General features: G+C 38.2%; 1 protein-coding gene across 5 annotated transcripts in view; it reads left to right on the top strand.

Annotated features, from left to right (window-relative positions):
• Nucleotides 1–21,091, top strand: part of LOC134790798 (protein muscleblind-like) — a 402,804-nt gene that overhangs the window by 263,320 nt on the left and 118,393 nt on the right. For all 5 annotated transcript variants that reach the window (XM_063761743.1, XM_063761740.1, XM_063761744.1 and 2 more), the window contains one exon: nt 10,376–10,419. The gene's annotated coding sequence lies outside the window, so the exon portion shown is untranslated. The remainder of the gene's footprint in view (nt 1–10,375; nt 10,420–21,091) is intronic.

Here is a 21,091-nt window from a genome sequence, read left to right on the forward strand (position 1 = left end):
TGTCATTCTGTAAAATATGTGTAGGTAAATAAGAAAGAAAAATATTCCTACAAATTACTTGTCAACGTGTTTTTGGTAATTTCATTAAATCTGGACGGCAATTGACGACTTATGCTGGGTTCGGTATTCCAGGGTAAGGAAAACTTCGTATGGAAAAAGGAATATTTCCGTCGAGGATTATACAAGTAGGCACTAAGCAGACCGATCGCTCTTTTGCAACCCAACCACAATCGAGTAAAAATGGGAAATTATTATTACTGGGAGCCTATAATGTCCCACTGCTGGGCAAAGGCCTCCCCACTTTTTCCAGTCTTCCCGATCCTGTGCAGTCTCTGGCCATTCCTTTAAAAAGGAGTCTAACTCGTCTCGCCATCGCCGACGTGGTCTGCCAAATCCTCGTTTTGAGCTGAGCTGCCACTCTGTGGCAGTACAAAAGTACAAAATGGGAAAAATAATTAAAAAAAAAATACTTTCAGTGTGATTTGATAGAAAATAAACCAGATATAATAATAAAAAGCAACATTAACGCGCTTCGCAAAAATAACCAACATTCAACACCATTAAATGAGAAGCGAGTAGCTATCATAGATGGTATCGCAATGTTATGATTGGAATACATTAAATGCAATGATTTATGTTGCAGAGTTCAAGTGCTCCACATGGCAGACTGAATGCGACTAATTAGTAGCATACATAGCCGTACAGGTCGCCATTAAGTTGTATTTAAGAGTCAATCACCTTGCAGCGGGGGCGAGCACGTGGGCTCGTTGCCAATGAACTTGAAACGACAAATGCCTTGCATGCTAATTGCTAAGCCTACCGCGGAGTGTATTGATGCCCCTTGCACGAGATGAAATTGTGTTTTTATCCTGATTCACGTTCATTTGATATTTATACTAGTCGATTTTCGGTGAAAGATAACATCGTGAGGAAACCGGACTAAACCCAATAAGGCCAGTTTCCCCTCTGGGTTGGAAGGTGGCAGTCGCATTCGTAAAAACTTTAGTGCCGACGCCAATTCCTGGAATTAGTTGCCAGCGGACCCCAGGCTCCCATGACCCGTGGCAAAATGCCGGGAACAACGCGAGGAAGATGATGATGATCCTTATTCACGTCCGTGGTTCAGACGTTCGAATTTTCTAATAAAATTATAAAACTGAAACGGGACTTAATCGCATGCATTTACTTTTATTACTTGCCTGACGTTTCGAACGTGACATTACGTTCGTGGTTACATGCAGACTAGCGAGGAATTGTATCAACATCTTCCAGTTGCGCGGGTTTTGCGAACTACTCGCACTTGATGTTGTTTATTCTCTTGTAACCAACATACCACAACATATGTTCGAATTTTAATCTGGAAGTGAATTTGATATTTGTTTTCTCTAGCTTTTCGGTGACGCGGTAACATCGTGAGGAAACCTGCATAATTATAGCGCTTTAGGTCAGAGTGGGGACTAGAATCTGTGCGGAAAGAGAAGAGTCGTGGAATGTATGGGGCCTAATACATTCCATTAGAGAAGAGTTTCTCTTTCCGAACAGACTGTAAAGTACAGCCCAATCTCTCTTGTACCTGAGGCCTATGGAGCACGTATATAAGTTGCGATTATTGGCTAAACTACCTTAAAATTCAGTCGCTTCAGTTCAACCAAATAAGCACCAACTGTTGGCTTTATGCAACATAATAGGTATAATAACGTAATGTAACGTGTGGCTCGAAATAACTAACAAGCAGCAAGCCTTGCGCTCCATGAAACGATAAAGTCCCTGATTTATCTTAACCGCCTGTTTGTTTGCATCCGTATGGGGATAATGTCTCTGAAAAAGGTATTAACGTAATTAAAGTGTTAAGTTGATGTTACAATGGGAGAAAAACTAGGTACTTTTACCAGGGATGTTGCGGGTGCACATTTTTTGACATCCGCGGACGCGGATATTTAAAGGCTCACATCCGCGGATGCGGATGCGGATGTCAAGATTAGGTACTTAGAAAACGTCAAATATTAGATTTTTAGTATTTTTGTTTTAAATAAAACGAAACGTTTAGTATTTGAGCAAGAATATAGGTGCGTTATATTTAATAAACATTAACTTGGCCGACTTTTCTGGATATAGACGATTTCGTTATAGGTAATGACGAAATTACCTAGCACTTACGCCGCCGCTAAGATGTTCCTGTACCGACTTGTTCGACATCCGCATCCGCATAAGCTCCGCATCGATTTTATGCGGATGCGGATGCAGATGCGGATGTTGAAAATAATGCGGAAGTTCCGCGGTTTCGGATGTGGATGCGGATGTTCGTAACATCCCTGGTACTTACATACCCAATGACTAATCAGTATTAATTGCAGTACAAAAAAGTAAGTGGTGTGTATGTAAGTAGACACAAATAAATGTAATTAATCTGAAATTGTGATAATGTTTTTCAATTAGTTTACTTTTCGCAAATGAGGTTATCAACATCGTAAATACAAATTGAAACAGGCAGCAAAACGGTAAATGAAATAATATTGAGTTACTTAAAGTTATATCGTACTAACAAAATTCAAGGGCACGTAAAAGCTGAAAATTTATGTCATATCCGTGGCATCCATTTCCCAGTAGCACGCAAATTTTACGGCTGTTACGGGCACGCACTCCATACAACATAAACGTCAAATTATTAAAATGAAGGGCTTTTATGAATGTCTTACTTGTAGGGAAATATTAAAATTGGAAAAGTTTAATTAGCTATGCGTTAGTATATCTCGTTGATTTGTGGGTATGTCTCGAACCTCATACATCGTTGTGTGAATCAGCAAATTATTTAGCTATGTTAAACTAGATTACACTTAGATCTATATTGATACATATGTCAATAATCTGTTAATTCTGCGTTTTCAATTGAAGTATATTTATTTAATGTATTACCTTCCAAATTGTTTCCAACATGTTACTTCTTGTCTGCAATCGTTACTCACCGGTTTCGAATAATTGTGTTTTTATGGAATAGTGACTAAATTAGGATCGAGTTAATTGCTAGGCGTGGGTGCGGCGACGATTCTGTTCTTCACTTGGTGTTTATCGATTAGTTAAGAATCCGCGCCCATGGGCCAACTTATGTCATTTGGCCGGGAGTCAAGGCCGACGCTGCGCGGCGCGACGGTGCCGGCCCGGCCTTATTTGGAGATTGGTGGGCGCCAGTTTTACGACTTTGCCTTTTTTCCTACGACCCGTTTTCATGTTGGCTACAGTTTAGATAAAACATCTGTATGTGCGCCGTAGACAGACGAAACATTGACCTTTGTCAGTCGCGACTCGTTCACCTTGTGCCAAGGGCGGGGATCAACTTTTCAAAATCGTTTTATTAAATTAGTATTATCATATGTAAAAAATAATTGACCCATTTCTTTTACTGCATAAACGGAATAACTCAACTGGCCCATTTTCACGGGCTATTTTTATCGTACTGTCACAGAGGGGTAGCGGAACATTCGGAAATATTAACTATTCGTGACGGTAACGGGCCCTGTTGGCTGGAAAAATGGAACGTGACATTTTAAATTTGGCGCGTTGCTCGCGACATTAATCTGGCGCGTCGTCGCCCTCGCCGTACCGTGCGTGGCCTAATCCGCACTCCCAGAACGACCCGGGAAGATGGAAAAATCTCGAAAGACTCACATCAAATTACCAGCTTTAAAGCGTAGTGAATTCCCTTGGGCCCTAGATGACTCACCTTGCCTTTCAGGAACGCCCCTAAATAACGCGGCGGTGTCCTTCGGGAAGTTTGGAAGGTTCACGTGCGCACGTGCTTTTGTCATACTTTTGTCGAGTTTTACCTACGACGTGCCGCGCACATCGATTGAGTTCCGAAAGCGCGTACACACACAACTTTACTAATTCTTTTTAAAGTTTTTAAGTGAACACAAAAGTTGGGATCTGGGACCCTTGTTAACCGTTAAAACATTTCCTGGGTAGACACATTTTTAATTCGGTTATGTCAAAGTAAGTCCCTTTATGTTTTCCTGTATTTTAAGTAGTTGATCCAAAGGTTGGGTTGCTATTAAGGGTCACTGAATCCCTGCCATAATTGGATTATCTTAGATTATTCACTATCCATGAATACGACAACCTTTATAAGTTCTTATTCAGAATAAGTATGACTACATAGATAAAATTATTAAATAATATAATATATAATAGCAGTCAATAGGCAATGACCTTGAAATTGACGCCACTTAAAAAGTTTGTTCAAAAAATGTGTTATAGCAAAACATAAAAAATTACATTAGGGGCTATTCATAAATTACGTCATTTCAAATTAGGGGGGGGGGGGGTCTGGACATCGGATGACGGTAGCATGAAGTAGAAGGAAATGGGGTCATTTGAAGCATGATTTTTGGATGATTATAGGGGGGGGGGGTCCAAAATCGTCAAAAATCGATGACGTAATTTATGGACAGCCCCTTATAAGTATAAATGTTTTCTCCTAGACCTTGACGTTTTATACTTTTGAGGTACGGAACCCTAAAAATTGACTCTAGCTAACAGTTTTAGTTAGGTAGGTTTTATTATATTGACAAGACTTTTTGCCCTTTTTTGACTTAGTCGTCTGTAATTAACACAAACTCGAAAACCATACCACAATAGCCATTACATTACTGCTGGGGTCAAACTCTCCAACCAGACAAACTACGTCAAATAGCGAAGAAATCGAAAAACACAAACAATACAGTATACTTGCTTGTTGCTCGTTTAAAAGCACACAAATCAGCACCTACTCGTAACTATCTCCACTACTCCAATCCGGCCGGTCACCGTGGAACATCAAGACCGAAACCCTCCAAACCAAAATAAACTCAATATAACACTTTAAAAACTCAACAAAATAAACTAACTTTCAAAATAAACTCTACATATTAACGTATAACGTCAGACCATTATCATGAAAAACGTGAAATATGGCACTTAAAATAAATTTTCTTAAGAAGACGCAGTAAGAAAGTGCTACAACTATTATAATGAATATTAAATACCACATAAAACCACCTAGTTGCCTGTAAGTAACTATTAAACTTTTTATGAAAAATTTTTTTTTAATTAAACCATCAAATAGTCGGACTAGACTAAGCTAACTCTGCATGGCATTTGCTAAAACAAAGTGTGGAAAGCGTCATTAAAACTTCAAAGTTCTATTCTCTTTGTTCTGTCAAACTCTGTGCATAGTTAGCTTAGACGGACTCTATGTATCTTATAACCTTAAAGTCCTTAAACGATCAATTCTTGTATATTTATATATTTCGGGGATCTCAGAAACGGCTTTAACGATTTCGATGACGTTTGCTATATGGGGGTTTTCGGGGGCGAAAAATCGATGTAACTAGGTCTTATCTCTGGGAAAACGCGCATTTATGAGTCTTTATATGTTTTCCGAGCAAAGCTCGGTCTCCCAGATATTTTACTAATTAATTCCTTCATCAAATTCAATCTTCAAATGGATTCTATAAAAAATAGGTTTATGAAGCTCTAAAATATTTTCATTAATTTAATAGAATTACTAAAATTAATTATCATAAAAAGGCCTCACCGTAAACTCCTCGCTATCAGTAGCAGTGAATATTTTAACCTAAATTAACAAAGTCGTTAACCTACTTATGAATAAAGCCTGCGCTAAGCAAACCCAATTTCAAATGTCAAAGTCAAGTCAACTCAATAATATGAAAGATAGCAACAAAACATTTGTTAGTCAGCGGCCTTTGTCTCGCTGAGCCAACTAAGCTTTTGAATGCCGCCGCTTCAGACGCTCGCTGAAAAGGCGCACAACACGTTAGTTGCGCCGATACCGCCGAACTTGCACACTTGCGGCTCACGCGGCTTACTTTAACTTATCCTCACCACTCCGACGGTTATTAGCCCCCACATGAACGTGTTTCAGACACTAATTTAGACTTAGACTTAGTTACCACTCCTTTTATTCGGGTCTAAAATAACTAGACGTAGATTAGGTACTTATGCTTTTAATAGGGACTTGCATTAGTTAGCCTTTTCTCATCGGCCTTATTTTAAATAGATATGTATAATGTATCTATTATAACACTGAAATACGCCATTAGGTATATCATTCTGTATATGGTTTTGAGTGATAGGTACGTGCTTCTTAAACGACGTACAGAGCTCCTTCTAGACAGCTATCGTGTTGCATAAAATTGGATTTCCCGCGACTCGTCGGCTCCGCAATGAATTCAACAATAATTAGAGTTGGTGCGAGAGAGCGTTCGCGGAGCTTACCGGCGGATGTCACAAATCCTAGCCAAGGGCCGGGGCGTGTAATGCAAATAACCGTGTTTACCTGGCCCCACCCGCCGCCGCCGCCGCCGCGCCAATGTTGCGCGATTCATAATAACAGCTTTTATTTCCGTAACTAGCTGCGACGCTCTCATTTTGTCGGTTAACGCGCATTGTGTCACCGCGGCGAAACGAATGCCGCTCCGTAATGGAGTTTTTCGACTCTGTTTTTTTACATTTCTTGTTACAAAATGTGATTATGTAACTAGAGTAGCGACGCGAACGTACTGCAAATACCACAGGAGTAATACATTTAAACTCTCGATTCAGGATATTACAACTAAACTTTGCACATTTGCGACGAGATATTTGCCTTAAGACTGTTAATTTATTTGGACCCCGAGTCTCAAGTTCCTTAATGAATTACTACATTTGAGCTTTAATGTTATGATTATTATTTATTGTCCCATTTGTTTTGCGGAACAACTGTTATGTGGGTAAGGCGACGCTGACGTGCGAATATGACACCCTTGAATAACACGCTCACGACATTGGAGCAGATAGCTCTGACGACTATAATATATCCAGTTTCATTCTAAAGAGTTACCTACATACCTACTCGTATAAGTCGTACTTCAACACTACGATATACCGATGCTACTTTAATAATAGATACGCACCGCACAACCTTACTTACGGAAAACTTACTGAATTAAAATATTCTGAAGTTTAAATTAGCAAATTTGCACGAGACTAAAGCAGCGGTCGCATGCGCATGCGGCCCGCGAACCTCTCACTTGCGGCCCGCGAGCCTCCCTGGCTATTTTGTATGCAATATTGACAAATGACAATGTCTGATAAAGTCATAAATATTAACAAAGTGCGCGTCCACTTCGTTAACTGCTATGTGGCCCTTGGCTGCTAAAAGGTTGCCGACCGCTGGACTAAAGGATTAGGTACTGTATGTTAAAATGGGATTCTCGCAATCAAACTACATATTTCAAGGTCCGTTGCTATGACAACGACAACGATTGAGAATCCCCAATCGTTGCCCAATAAGCATAATAACTCTATTCATTACACGAAGTAACTATGTTGCAATATTCAAGTATCCATATCAGATATAAAACAAAAAAAATGTCATTTAAATCTAACCAATATTTTTTATAAACCTACATGGGAATTGCTCCCCTCATTTTCAAGCATTTCTTAAATCTCTCAGCAGTAGTGTTTAGCATTATACATATGAAAATGTATAATTAGGTATAGAAATTTGTAATATTTTTAGATAATATCTGTATAATTACTGGAAACTGTAGCTCTATATAGCATAGCGACGTATACGCGCTCGAAACTTCAATTTGAAGCAAACTCAGCAAGAAGCCACGTTTAAGGGCTATTGCGAGTTTAACATTGCTATAATTTGCCGGGCATATTGGAAAACTTGTAATTGGCTTAGTTTTATATTCGCGCAGCAGTGTGTGGGCTAAACTTCAATAATATCTTAAACGAGTTATCATTTAGGATTACTGTTAAATTGAAATTGAAAACGAGTATTATATGCATCAAGTTTTAAGTTGAAATAGACAACATGGTTTTCTAAAGCAAAAATATTGACGAAAAACTTAAATATATTTAAATCTCAGTCTACCCGATCTATTACGCAGATCAATTTAGGATGTGTTTATTTTAGACTACGTCCGCTTCGACATACAGCATGGTCAACGAAAACAAAATATATTCTGCATTAGAAAAAACTAAACATTACATAATTGGATATTCTACCACAGCCATAATATTTAACTTGAATAGGTACAAACCGAAATAAATGTCATATACTAAGAAAAAGTGACCAAGGCCTCCAGTGCCCCAGGCTTATAATTAACAGCAGCAGGCAGGCAGGTTTATAATTTATATAGTAGGGTAATTCTTATTCTTATGCATTTTTTGTGTAACGCGTAAGAATAGCATGTATTTTTGTGAAAATAAGTAAACTCTATGTCAATATACTTAGCAATTTACCTCTAGTTTTAGGTCAACCTAAATGTATTGGCCTAAGAGTATTAGAAACATATTAAAAAAAATTACAAGTGCGAAATGTCACGGACCGTGTAGTGTGACTTCCCCAGATTTTGTGATAATTGATTTTTTTTTTTTAAAACACGAAGTGAATTTGCAATAATTTATATCAAATGTAAAACACTAATCCTTGTTCTACAACACTGTTTAAAAATTGTATGGATTTATAAAGATTTTATATAATTTTAAACAACATACATTTTGTGATTAGTTTTGGCGTCACCACCACGCGTGGTAATATAAACATGCGGTACTCGTTAGAGAATTATCTTTACTACTGGCAGCCTTATTAAAGTTTTTTTAGAACAGCAACACTGTGTTGTTGTCAGGTTTACAAATGGCTGAAGGGAGAAGTTTTGTCGAAAATTATTTATTTGTGTTCATTTGTAAAAACGATCAACCTTAACGCATCACCGCCGTGTTAGAGTTTTAAATGTAAGTTGCAGTTTCACGTTATTGTTTGTAACATAGGATATACCTCATACATCGCAGATTAAGCTAATTATTTAACATTTGCAAAATCAAAGGAAATGTTTATGTAATATCGAACATGTTCCAAATTATCACGACCGTGGCCTCAAAAATATGTCACCACCACGGAATTTTGAGTCCACGTTCGTGACATATAGACACGTGGTCGTGTCATTCTTAATTCGTTTGATTAATTTAGAGGCACATGCACTTTTCAGAAATGCATTTTTATTAGATATAGATCATTTGCTATTATTGCCCGACTGCCAAAACAAAAAAAAATATTTTCACTTGTATGTATGTATGATGTGTATCGAATTCGTTGTCACGCTTACAGCCTTTATAGTTTGACGGATTTCAACGTCTGAACTGTCATTAGGTTTATCGTAGTCATAGGAGTGACTTAGGCTATGTTAAAATAACTATATAAATCAAAATAACCGAGTTGGCCACCAAAATGCCGAAATGTCACGACTGAGGGACACTTTGTCACAACCGTGTTTATGTACTCATTTTATTTACCTTTCCTGAGGGTATTAAGCTTGACCATATGAATCAAAAAATTGCTTATTATATGTAGTTTTGATATATGTAATAATATGTGAAAATAAAAACGGTTATGAAAAAAAAAATTTTTTGGACACAATTTAAGAATTACCCAGTAGTGTTTCTACTTGATAAAAACAAATTAAAATATTTTTCTGAAAAAAAAATTTAATTTGTTCAAATACTTCTAATAGTATTAAATAGGTAGTTACTTAGTTAGGTACATTGCTTTCAAGGTATCCAACGTACCTAACACATTAAATTAAAAAAAATTGGCCATAAAAAGATAAGACACATCTTTATTTTCTTTTAGTTGTTCTATACTTACAGCTGTTATAATTTTAATCAACCTATCCATAAATTTTAACAAGCAATCTAATACTTAGACTATTAGTCTGTAGGTTTAAAAGAGAAATTTGAATTTCATGGGAAATATCTTCCAAAAATTTAATTTGTATATACTCAATTATACATAATATCTGATTCAGCAGCATGATCTCACTACTCTCACGAGCAACGCTGCATTGGGTCTAAAATAAAACCAGCCTTTGAATGCGTAATGCTCGGTATAAAAATTTTAGCTCTTTCGCGCCACAGCTTTGCCCAGCGTATTACATGTTTTAATGTGCACTGTCTAACCTCATTCTTTAACCGCGTTGCAAATTTTGTAACACAAAGTACCCTGTGATAAATTTGAAAAATGCTTGACCTTCGAAATTGTTACTACAGATAAATTATACTAAATTAGTTTATTTGGACATTCAGTGCGATCTGGCGCCCATTTCTCGAACAGTATTAGACTAATATTATTAGTCCACAAACTGTCAAGTCGTATGAGTTGCCTCATGGCAACAATCGTATGGGTTTTGTCCTCGACACACTAATAAAATTAGACTAATATCGTTCGAGAAATGGGCCCCTGTACATACGTATACAAATGTGTTATTATAAAATTAGTGAATATTTTTGTGCCTATTTGCATACTTAAATAAGTATTGTTTTTTGTTTTCAGATTTTGGCCCGGAGTCATATCATTATATAGGAGCTAACTTAAAAGTAAGTGCTAAATATAAACATTGCAAGCTCTCACACTGGGGCAATTTGGATAGGAACAGAGTTCTAAATCGGTCTCCAGTACGACCAATGCTTTTTGTATCTTTTTGTCTGCCTGAAAATTTATTTCGTATTTTAATATCTTGCCGTGTCTGCGTGTCATATTTTTCATGATTACTCTCTTGGCAAAATACCAAGATCTTTTCCGCTTATCTTTCGTAACTTTTGCTCAGCAAAATGGCTCAAGATTCCTTGATATTTGTCTCGGAGCTTTTTCTTGTTAATTTTCACCTTAATATACATCAATACTACCGAGTAGCTGTTGTTAGTGATTACATTACAATGTTACAATATACATGCTTTTAGTCTATTATTCCAACAAATATAATGTAAGATATATTACAGAAAGGAAAGTTACATAAGAACATTTTAACTCTGAAGCTGAGAGAGTCTCTGAACTGAACATGCATGCTTTGTTCAGATATTTGTGAACACCTTGGCCGCTCCGATATATCTGATGACGACTGTAATTACCAATGGTTATTAACCGAAGAAATATATGTTTACGTAATAGTTTTTTGTGGAAACACAAACAGTGCAATTATTCAAACATTTTTCCGTTTGACCTTCCACGTGTTTGTTTTGAATTGTCTGAACGAGTGAAGGTCGTCATGCGGGCTCTCATTGTTTTTGTGTTGTGCACACACGGGCCCGCACTGGAGCACAATCCCCGAGAAACACGAGCCATTGTCCAGGGCTCCGGGCCGGTCCGCATTAATAAATGCCAGATTGCCTCTCCACTCGACGTCAAGCCTACATACCTGTGGCACTATTGTACCTCCAATTGCTCCCTGTTTATATTACAAACTCCGTCTACCTCGCATTCGCACTCTCTCACTTCAATATCACTCCGAGCTAAATTGTAGTGTACATAGCAACCCATGGACGGACACTGAGCTCTGCGGATGCGAGCGTAAGCTCTACTCTGGATCTTATACAGGGTAGGTCTTCATTCTGGATAGGTCTTATATTTTAGTTAACTCAGATTGAGACAAATTCTTGCTACAATCTTTCTCCGGTTTTTAAGTGAAAACCGGCTTAAATGAATAAATAAATACATTCTCCTGTAATACATATTAGGTTACTCGATTAATGTTTATTTTTTTATACAAAGGTAGTAACTTTTATTAACTCTAATGCGTAGCGCACCTATGTTATTTGTAATTAATGAATGAACACACTTTCTTTGAGTTATAGAAAAATATATAATTTAAATATGTACCTCCTTACATATTTTGTAATTCTGAGTGTATTGCATCATTTCAATATCGAAGATTGTCAATTAAATTAAGTAAAACTCTAGATAGTCCTTACCACAAAGAAATTTTCATTCTCAATCGCTGGTAAACAATAAGTAGAACAAAACAACAGATATTATTTATTACGTCCATTCCACTTTGCAATCACTCCTTTATAGTAATACAGTGAGTAGATGCTAGGCACTGAATTTAGTGTCTGGCTACGTTGATATAATATGTTGATACTGTGTCAGGTAGCTTGAGGCTAAGACAGTATTTGCAGTGAGTGTGTGATCCTATACCAGTAATCCTTGCAAACAAACTTGGTCCAAGCAGTTGTACAATTTCCATTTGTTTTTAATGTAATAACAAAACTTTTCATACCAGTATTAGTCTGTTTTATGTTGAAACATTCTTCAAGCAATTTGATTTCGAAAATGTATTCGGCAACATAATAATTTGTCTATAACAGATGAAATGGTTGCGGGCGGGAACAACCCCTGCTCGTTTCGGTATTCTTTGGGGTAAAACAGTATCCTATATTTATTATCCACGGGCCGTTAGAGTTTTACGAGCTTTAGAGGTGGTCCGGGAACAAAATTCTATCTTCTAGCGTAGCAATCTAAAGGTTCTAGTGCGCCATTTCATACTTTGATATCGAAATACTAAAACCATATTCTCAGCACTGCATTCGAGTGAAACATGGAGTATTTTAAAACGCATAAAATATGAATCTGATGTCATCCTCGTATAAATTCAGTATGCCCAGTGAAACGAAAGTCGCTTGTACTATTAGTCATGAATAATCAATGCACGCTATGATAAACGATTCATTTTGAAAACTCGATATTTCTGTTTAAGAATAGAGTACAAAGAGATGTCATCCTCGAAACTTTGTCGATGGACGCTGAAACCTTAAAGCCCCTTACGTAGTTCATGTCCGCACTTGGCAGAAAAGTGGAAGTAACATGAAGAGAACTTTCCACTCGAGGTACATTCGTACTTACCTTGTCTGGAAAAGGATCAAACTGCGGTGCATTCACCGCAATGTATTATGCAGTCCCGGTGCCAGGGTGCTTGTGTAAGCGGCTCGGAATCACTTCCACTCCCGTCGTGGAACACTGCGATTCCTTGAGGATTTACTATTCCAAAAGTTAAAAGAAGCATTTCGATTCCGATATCTTTCGTAAATTACTTGCCATTGATATATTCGATGGACGTTACCTGATGCAGTGCTTTGAACGGTTTGGATCGCTTTGACTAGAGCTTCTCCTTTTATTTAGTAAGACCAAAGACATGTAACTTCGTCTAAGATGAATAAAGTCTAAGGAAAAAACGTGCCTCGGAAATCAAGAAAAAGTCATTCTCGGATAGATGGCGCACACACCTTTGGCCTATGTTCGGCTCGGTATTTACTTTAGTTTCACAGTGGGGAGAGAGCGTTTTTATCAAAAAACAATTTTACTTTTATGGGGTTTTTTGACTTTTTTGTCAGTTAGGGATATAATGCGAAAATTAAAGCACAAACACTTTTGTTATCTAAATGATGTCATAACAAGATTGTGAAGTTGGAATGGCCCTCACGGACTAATTAATACTTATGGCTTGTCGTGCTACGACGTAGCGCGGCCTGTGCCTTTCGTAGCAACCTACTAGCAAATGCCTTGATCTTAGTTTAATGCAGGGCTCTCCAAACCCCGGCCCGTGGGCCATATCCGGCCCGCGACGCGTTCCAATCCGGCCTGCCGACCCCCAAAGCGAGTGTCCACTGTCCGGCCCGCGGGAGCCCAGCTCCAGGGGTTCAACATTCTGGGAACTGTTTCTAATAGCAGCAACCAGACACCGTTCCCCGGCGCAAAAACTGACGGTGGCCCTCGCGAAAGTTTCTGAGTCGCAATATGGCCCTCAGCTAAAAAAGTTTGGAGACCGCTGGTTTAATGCATAAATATTTTTTTTTATTTAACTTGTATTTCCCATCACGGAACAATGGTGTTCCGGACCTTTGGTAGGCGTGCGCGGAGCCGAAGCCAACATGTAGAGACCCCTTTGACACTTTAATGAAATGTAAGGGGTACACCGAGCGAATGCTGCCCTTGCCCGTGTCATGGGACGTACGCAGAGGCAGCACCCGCCAGGGTGTAAGGTGTAAGGACTATTGAAAGTTGATGGGATCTAAAATGATCTAGTTTAACTTATTATTAGATGGACTTGTTTTTTGACGCAGATTATTTTACAAGCTTTTATCTAGTTTCACCTGTCCCGAAGTCTGTATGTTTGTAATCAAAACTTGCCAGCTAGATTAGACCCACTTCTCATTATTCGAATGAGCTGAAACTTCTCATACCTACTTATGTAAGTTTAGTGACAATACAATATGGTACAGTCAACTGTAAAAATATGGGTGTACAAATCATCTCAAAAATACGTCCCATAACTCTTGTCAGTGAATTAAGATCTATGGGACATATTTTTGAGTAAGTTGTCTACACCCATATTTTTACAGTTGACTGTAGCATCGAACTGATGTGATGATGAAAACCGGCGGTGGCCTCCGTAGTATCCGTGATAAAACAATACAACCTCATTGATTGGTCTTGTTAGAATTGTTTAGTTTTGATGTTCTAATACATAAGTAAATGTATTTAGCAACGTTGTCCTGTTAGACTACTAATATTGATGCATCTTAGGCCAACGATCAGATAATTAAACTGCTTACTAAAGAGTAGTGAACCAACTACCTTACTTATCTCTTGAGACCCATTTAGACCTACAAGTTAAAATTGTAACTCTTCATGTTTACACGAAACATAAGTTTAACAAGCGCATATGTCTGGTCGCGTCCTGCGGTGGTTACGCTGGCTAATCGCATCTAATTTCCTACACGTCGGTCGTTGTAGTGGCTAGGAAGCACGAATGAGATTGCGGGCTGGCGTGTCATTCCCGCGATATACCACAGCCGGCGTATATGCCTTGGCCTTTACGCACGGCCACTTTTCCTTATATTTGCTATTAACCCATTTACAATTGTGGCAGTCTTATTAAGTTTTGTTTAAGTAAATATAAGGTTTTGGCCTTGCTAAGATTGGAAGGCGTCCATAGCCTATCATGTCTAAGAGCAAGATTCACTTATAGACAATCAGAATTATGTACACTTTGTAATGTTCACGAGTGTAAATATGCTTAGGAAATTTATTAAATATCATCACCTCACACATTGTATCCAAAAGCAGTCGGACGTTATTTTATCATCCGATGACACCCTAAAACTAAATAACACCCGATTTGCGACAAGTCTAAGTCTTTAATTGAATATGCTCTCGCTTTAGCAAGCTTTACAGTAAGCGAAAGTCAATTTAGTTAAATCGCAATGAACGGCTTTTCGAACGAATAGAGGTCCTTTATCGCGTTTCACGCAAGTTTCCTCGGGCCGCTCTCTACTTACACGATAAATTTGAGTCGATAAATCCGCATTAAAAGCGGGGCCCGGCCCAGCCAACCGCGCCGCTCTGTGTAAGTAGCCGCCATTCCGACCTTTTTGTTCTCGTTCCGCTCTCTTCTCCACACTTCTACCGACCTGTTTATTTATCTATTAACGTTTTTCACTCGGACAGGGTGTAACATTGACGTTATCAAGGAGGAAATTGGTAAAGTCGAAGCTCCAATTCGATTCGAGTGCCGAGTAGGCCGCGGTGGTCGGCGTCGGCGGGTGCGTCACTAGCCGCCGAGACAGACAGGCAGCGCGCGCGGCGCCTCCAAGCCCATTAGACGTCTGCCCGAAGCGAAACGCTCGATAAACTTGTAAAAACGCCTTCTACCCATTTAATTTTATACCCTCGCTTAAGCGTTGCTATTGGCAGATTTCTTCCTACTTTTTATAGGCCCGTCATTAACTGTATCGTGCGTTTATTATTTTGTGCTTGTTTTTAAGCTAAATTTACTCGTTAACCACCCTGCTGTTTTTTAATCAAGGGATATTACCTAAAGAAATTCAATGTACCTACAATACCACTTTAAATACATCCATATATGTACTATATAAACTAAAAATAAACAGTAGGTAACAACGAATTGGGAAAAGTATGTTTTATGGAGTTGAGATTTAATTTCGCCTGAGGGGCCGATGTTAATTGTATTTGCACTAAAACCTAAAGATAACCATTATAAATGTAAGTAAGTTCTACACCTGGCGGCTTAGCACGGTCGCGTTTTTATCCCTTGTCACCATGCCTGTCACGTTCTAACAAGTATGTAAGTGCGAAAGGGACGCGCATAGTGATAGTCGATAAAAATGGAACCGTGCTGAGCCCGCTGTATGAATTTCTTTTTCCACTTTACATAATTGGATATTTATGCGTTAGGCGCATCGCATCTGCAATTACTTGTAGTGTTCAAGTAAGGAACCTTCCCGTTTTTCCAGCTTGGTTGAGAAAATTTGCAATACCAATAGGCAAATTTATATCATCTGTCTATCGTATAAATTGGTACCTTTTGATTTTACTGTATATTATCTTGAAAGTCGAATTATGAATAACAATAAATGTTCGCATTCAAAAAAAAGCACACGCCTCGGGCCGAGGGAAGTAATATTGATACAAAATATTTATGACCTCAAGTGATAAAGTTTATGTAGCGGTAAGAGTTTTATTCCTCCCGCGAATCATCTGTATACCGTTATTTTTCATTGAATTTGACGACACGTGGTTAGATACTTAATATTAATAAATCAATTGTCTACTCTATTTCATTTTTGTGCATTGTAAAGGTAATTGCATTTGACTATGAATCGTCTTCATATGATGTTCATGCATATTAGGTACGAAAGTTACGTAAAAGTTTATTAGATATAGAAATTGGTTACGAAAGCGAATAAAACAAAATAATTAGTTCACGTATGTTTTATGATGAGTGTATAAAACTCTTTTCTCAAACATGCAATGAAATATTGATGTTATGTTCCTTATAATAGGCTGCGAAGTATGACGTTTCAGGTGCGGCTAGGACAAGAGGTCGTTAATGGAATTTCATACACATCTTGCAGGCCTAGGCCGGCAAAGTCCTCTTTTTTAATTTTCATTTCACAGATATTTGTGACACAGCATCGTGGCATTCATCCATAAAAAAAAACTAGAGGCAGTATTTGCTTTATGGTTCGTAATGACACTCTGCCACTACGCCTATAAAAAAAAAACAATGTTTGCTATAATTTGCAGTTTTATTTGTATAAAATCAACATGAACTTAATAAATATAGCTGGTCAAACCAATTTGTCAGTAAATAGGAACAAACAAAACTATACCCATCCTTTTCTTTTGGGTGCTAATACTAGTGTAAGACAAAGATAGTATGATTCTCTCTATCTATGTTTGAAATTAGACAGTCCTTTGACACACTATAATACATTCTATAATTTTATAATTTTAAATTATAAATTTAACTACACAAATAAAAACATTTAAAATATTTCATCTAAACGTTAGCGGTAAAAAGGTCTACTCAAACACGCGTAGTTATATTTTTTAAATTGTTATGGAGGTAAAGTTGAAAAATATTCATTCTGTTTTATTGGATTTATGGTGCGTTGTTGATTTTTTGACTTTAATATGAGTTACGACGAAATAATGAAATTAATATTAATTGTAATCGTAGGTGTTGGAATTGGCAGCGTAAGCAGAATTGATTTTAATAACTTGCTGCCTCTGCCGCCAAGTCAAAGACGAAGTATGTATATGGTTGCTTATGGCAATTTTATTATTTGAGAAACTAAGAAAAATGGCTTACAGTTTATTAGAAACAGTTTTGTGGCATATTTTAAATGAATGTAACTACAAATTCGTCAACACTGTGGAAATTATACTTATTTACTCCATGCATAAAGCAACGATGTATGTGAAACATGATATCAACATGAAAGACTATGTAAACTTATGTGACGAAAACGACAGTCAGACGGATACAAGGCGAAAAAATCTAAGATACATGAAAATATACGGTTAGTAAAAATACACGACTCGTGTAAAACATACGCGTGATAATGATATAGGTACGTGTTGGTTATGTTTTGGGCGTAGTTTACTTTTAGTTTTTTCTATAAATAAAACTTGGGTTTCGTGGATTTTTTATTTTATTTATTTCATTGCATGTTTGAGAAAAGCACTATACATACCTCGGCGGGAAATGGGGTTGCCCGCGCTCAGACCTATCCGACCTCGCTTCGCTCGGCCGTCTATATGTCTTCGGCCGGCAACCCCTTTCGTCCCGGCCTCTGTAGTAATGTACTATTATCGTGTGCTGAATTGTTTGTTTAAATAAGTAATTGTAACTATAATAAATCATTATAGTTACGACACAGGAAGGTGATTAAAATAGACTTTCAAAATTTACTCGCACGTAACTAAAGAGAAATAAATACTTTTAAAAGTTAGCAACGTGTCACTGTAAAATAAATAGGGTCCCGAGTTTTCCCAGCACTTATAATTAACTAGAATATTTCTTTGCCATTTATCAAGGCACGTACGAGAAGTTGTATATTCAGGGACTTGTGCTATATAATTCGTTGGAAATATTCGCATTTTCCCTTCGGCGAGACGTTATCGCGGGTGGCCCTCTCAACGCTCACGCGGGGGCGGCGCGGGCGCTCCCCACAGGGACTTAATTTGTTGCTCTCCTGGCGCCTCGCATCTCACTTTCAAACGGCGTAACGCGACCTTACCGCGCGCCCCTGCTGTATGTAGACCTCGTGTTCACTCTCTACGGAACTCCCGAACGTTGCTACACATATCGGTTCCACATTACAATTTCATACAGGTTACCTATATCTACACTCATTCTCCTAATGAGTCGATGTATCATTACCTAAAAAAACCGAACTGTACGAGCATACAGAAACTAAACTGATTCTTATAACAAGAATTTAAACATACTAAGCTTGAAAGTCTCAATGTATTATAAATGTGCTTGATCTTTTAGGCGCTGTGAAGTGGTTTTCGATGCTGACTCATAGATCAAGCTTGCCATATTGAAAGTTTAATGCGGCGTCGATCCGTGTCGCGCTTGAAGCACGACAATCTAATCACAATGCCGTAAAGGAGTGCACCGTAAAATATTTATGGGTACCGGAGCAGGCACGGCGCGTACCCGGCGCTACCGCGGGCCATACCGTCTCGACCGACATTATTAAACCGAATCTGAATAATGTTGATAGACGGCTGACATCATTTGCCGTGCTTTACGCGGCTAACTTTTGCTTAAAGATGTAGCTATTTAGTTTATGACCTTTAAGTAGGAACCGTTTAAGTGGAATGAGGTGACTGCTGAATATGATTAAATTTTACATAAGACTTGATGAGTCGGGGGCTCAATTAACGAAGTCCGGGGACCGTCGGCCGCTCAGCTCGTTATACACCCCGCGCAAATTGGCGCCGACCACTGACTGTAACGATAATGACGCCCTGCGAGTGGCACCTACCCTACATCCGCTAACCTAACCTAACTCATCTCATGGGAAGTCCTAAAAGCTACTTTATATGATGGAGCTGCGCATTTGGCAGTCACACAAAACTCGGTGGTTTTTGCGGCACATAAACAACCCGCACACGTGCTTCCAACCGCGTATCGATTGATTTGACTTAAAATGCATAGTTTTCAGGCGTGATGTCGATTAGTTTCCGCCAAATTTTCCGCTGCGGGCGCTTGGCAACCGCGCGCTGTGGTACACCACAATCACCCATCCAAATTGGTGAGTATAAGTACTAGATGCTACCGTAGCATCTGCGGCTATTTATATTTTAATACCGCCTTTATTATAGACTCGCGAAAATATATTTAAGTAGGTTTCCTATAAATGCAATCACAGAACGTGGCAACTCTCGTTATCATATCCAACGCGATCGGCCACTGAAAGCTTTTTGAAAGCTCGCAGCGGCAGACGATGAAAGGTTCACGCAGTGATCTGAAGTGAGTCAGTCGCCCAGATAATCGTACAATAATATCATTGTATGTACCTATTGCCTTTCTGCTCTTTCGTAATGATTTATACGTATACTCGAGACTTCTTGAAAACTGACTTTGTATCATAACATTAATAGGTAACAGTATTTTGTGACTATTGAAAATACGAATAAAACCCTACGTTATGTTCCTTTTGGTATCGAATACGTGATAAATCACAGAATAATGCGATCTCTTCCGTGCCTCAAGCCTCGCCCCTAATGTCTTCTTAATGCTGTATGGAGTTGTCACATTGCACTTTCTCAACTCTCAGTTGTCCGTTCCTTTTCAACTTAGTATCTATTTGAATAACTATACGAACAAGAAAAATTAAAAGGTATATCAAAATGTGTACTCCGCACTTATATGTACATATATCACTCCTACAATTAATTTAAGACAAATCTAACAAAATATAATTTAGTTAGCTATATCGTCTGCATTCTAACTTTAGTTTATGTACTCTAGTTTACACGGGCTATTATATTAACAACAAAGGTGTGTCCAGATTATTTTGAACACTGCGCCCGTTTAACTACTTCTATTGCCGATATCGGCAACTGAGCATGCTCAAAATCTTAGTACTTATTTATTAGTAGTGGTAGTAGTATAACACTTTACTGTACGTACAAAAAGAAAAACAACACAAGATAAACACATATCACTAGTACAAACTTATTCCTTTAAGGGATCTCTTCCAGCCTACTTTTGTATTTATTATTTTGGCTGGTTTAAATGTTTAAAAGTCGGGCAACTTTATAAGGGTAGGTAGGTATACAAAGCGTACCAAAATGAATATGTACCGAGAAACTCAGAAATACTAATAAAAACTATTTAAACAATTAACTGATTTATAATTTACGAACAGCTGATGCGATAATAGTGTAAAAGCTTTTGTCTATAAGTGCATAGAGTTTGTCAAGTATGAAAAGCTCCATTTGAACGTGAGTTTTTTTGCCCGCTTTGCCACTGCCGGCTCGCCGCGCTTCTTTTGTTCCTCGAACGTGATCTGACCGAGATGAAGCTCACCGACGTTATTGCTCCGTTCCTCGCTTCAATCGAGTTTGTTTCTACTCGTCACACTTTTGTTCTATTTTGCGTATTAACATCACTGAAATCATTTTCCGCTCCGGCGTAGACGATTTTCCCCTGAATACTTCGAAATTCCCGCACCCATTTGTTTTCATGACGTCTAAGACGTAAGCGCATTACATTTTTGTGCTAGTCGCTTCGCCGCCATATCTCATGGTTCCATAAGGCTTCGCTTCCAATATAACGCCTCGAGATGACAAACGGCTTGCAGTCAAATGTGACGTAAATATTTCTGAAACAGAATTTTATACCATGAAATGTGATTCTATTCCTCGCATTACATTGTGCTGTTGGGGCCT

The sequence above is a fragment of the Cydia splendana genome, chromosome 5 (genome assembly GCF_910591565.1).
Source record: "Cydia splendana chromosome 5, ilCydSple1.2, whole genome shotgun sequence".
Lineage (NCBI taxonomy): Eukaryota > Metazoa > Arthropoda > Insecta > Lepidoptera > Tortricidae > Cydia > Cydia splendana.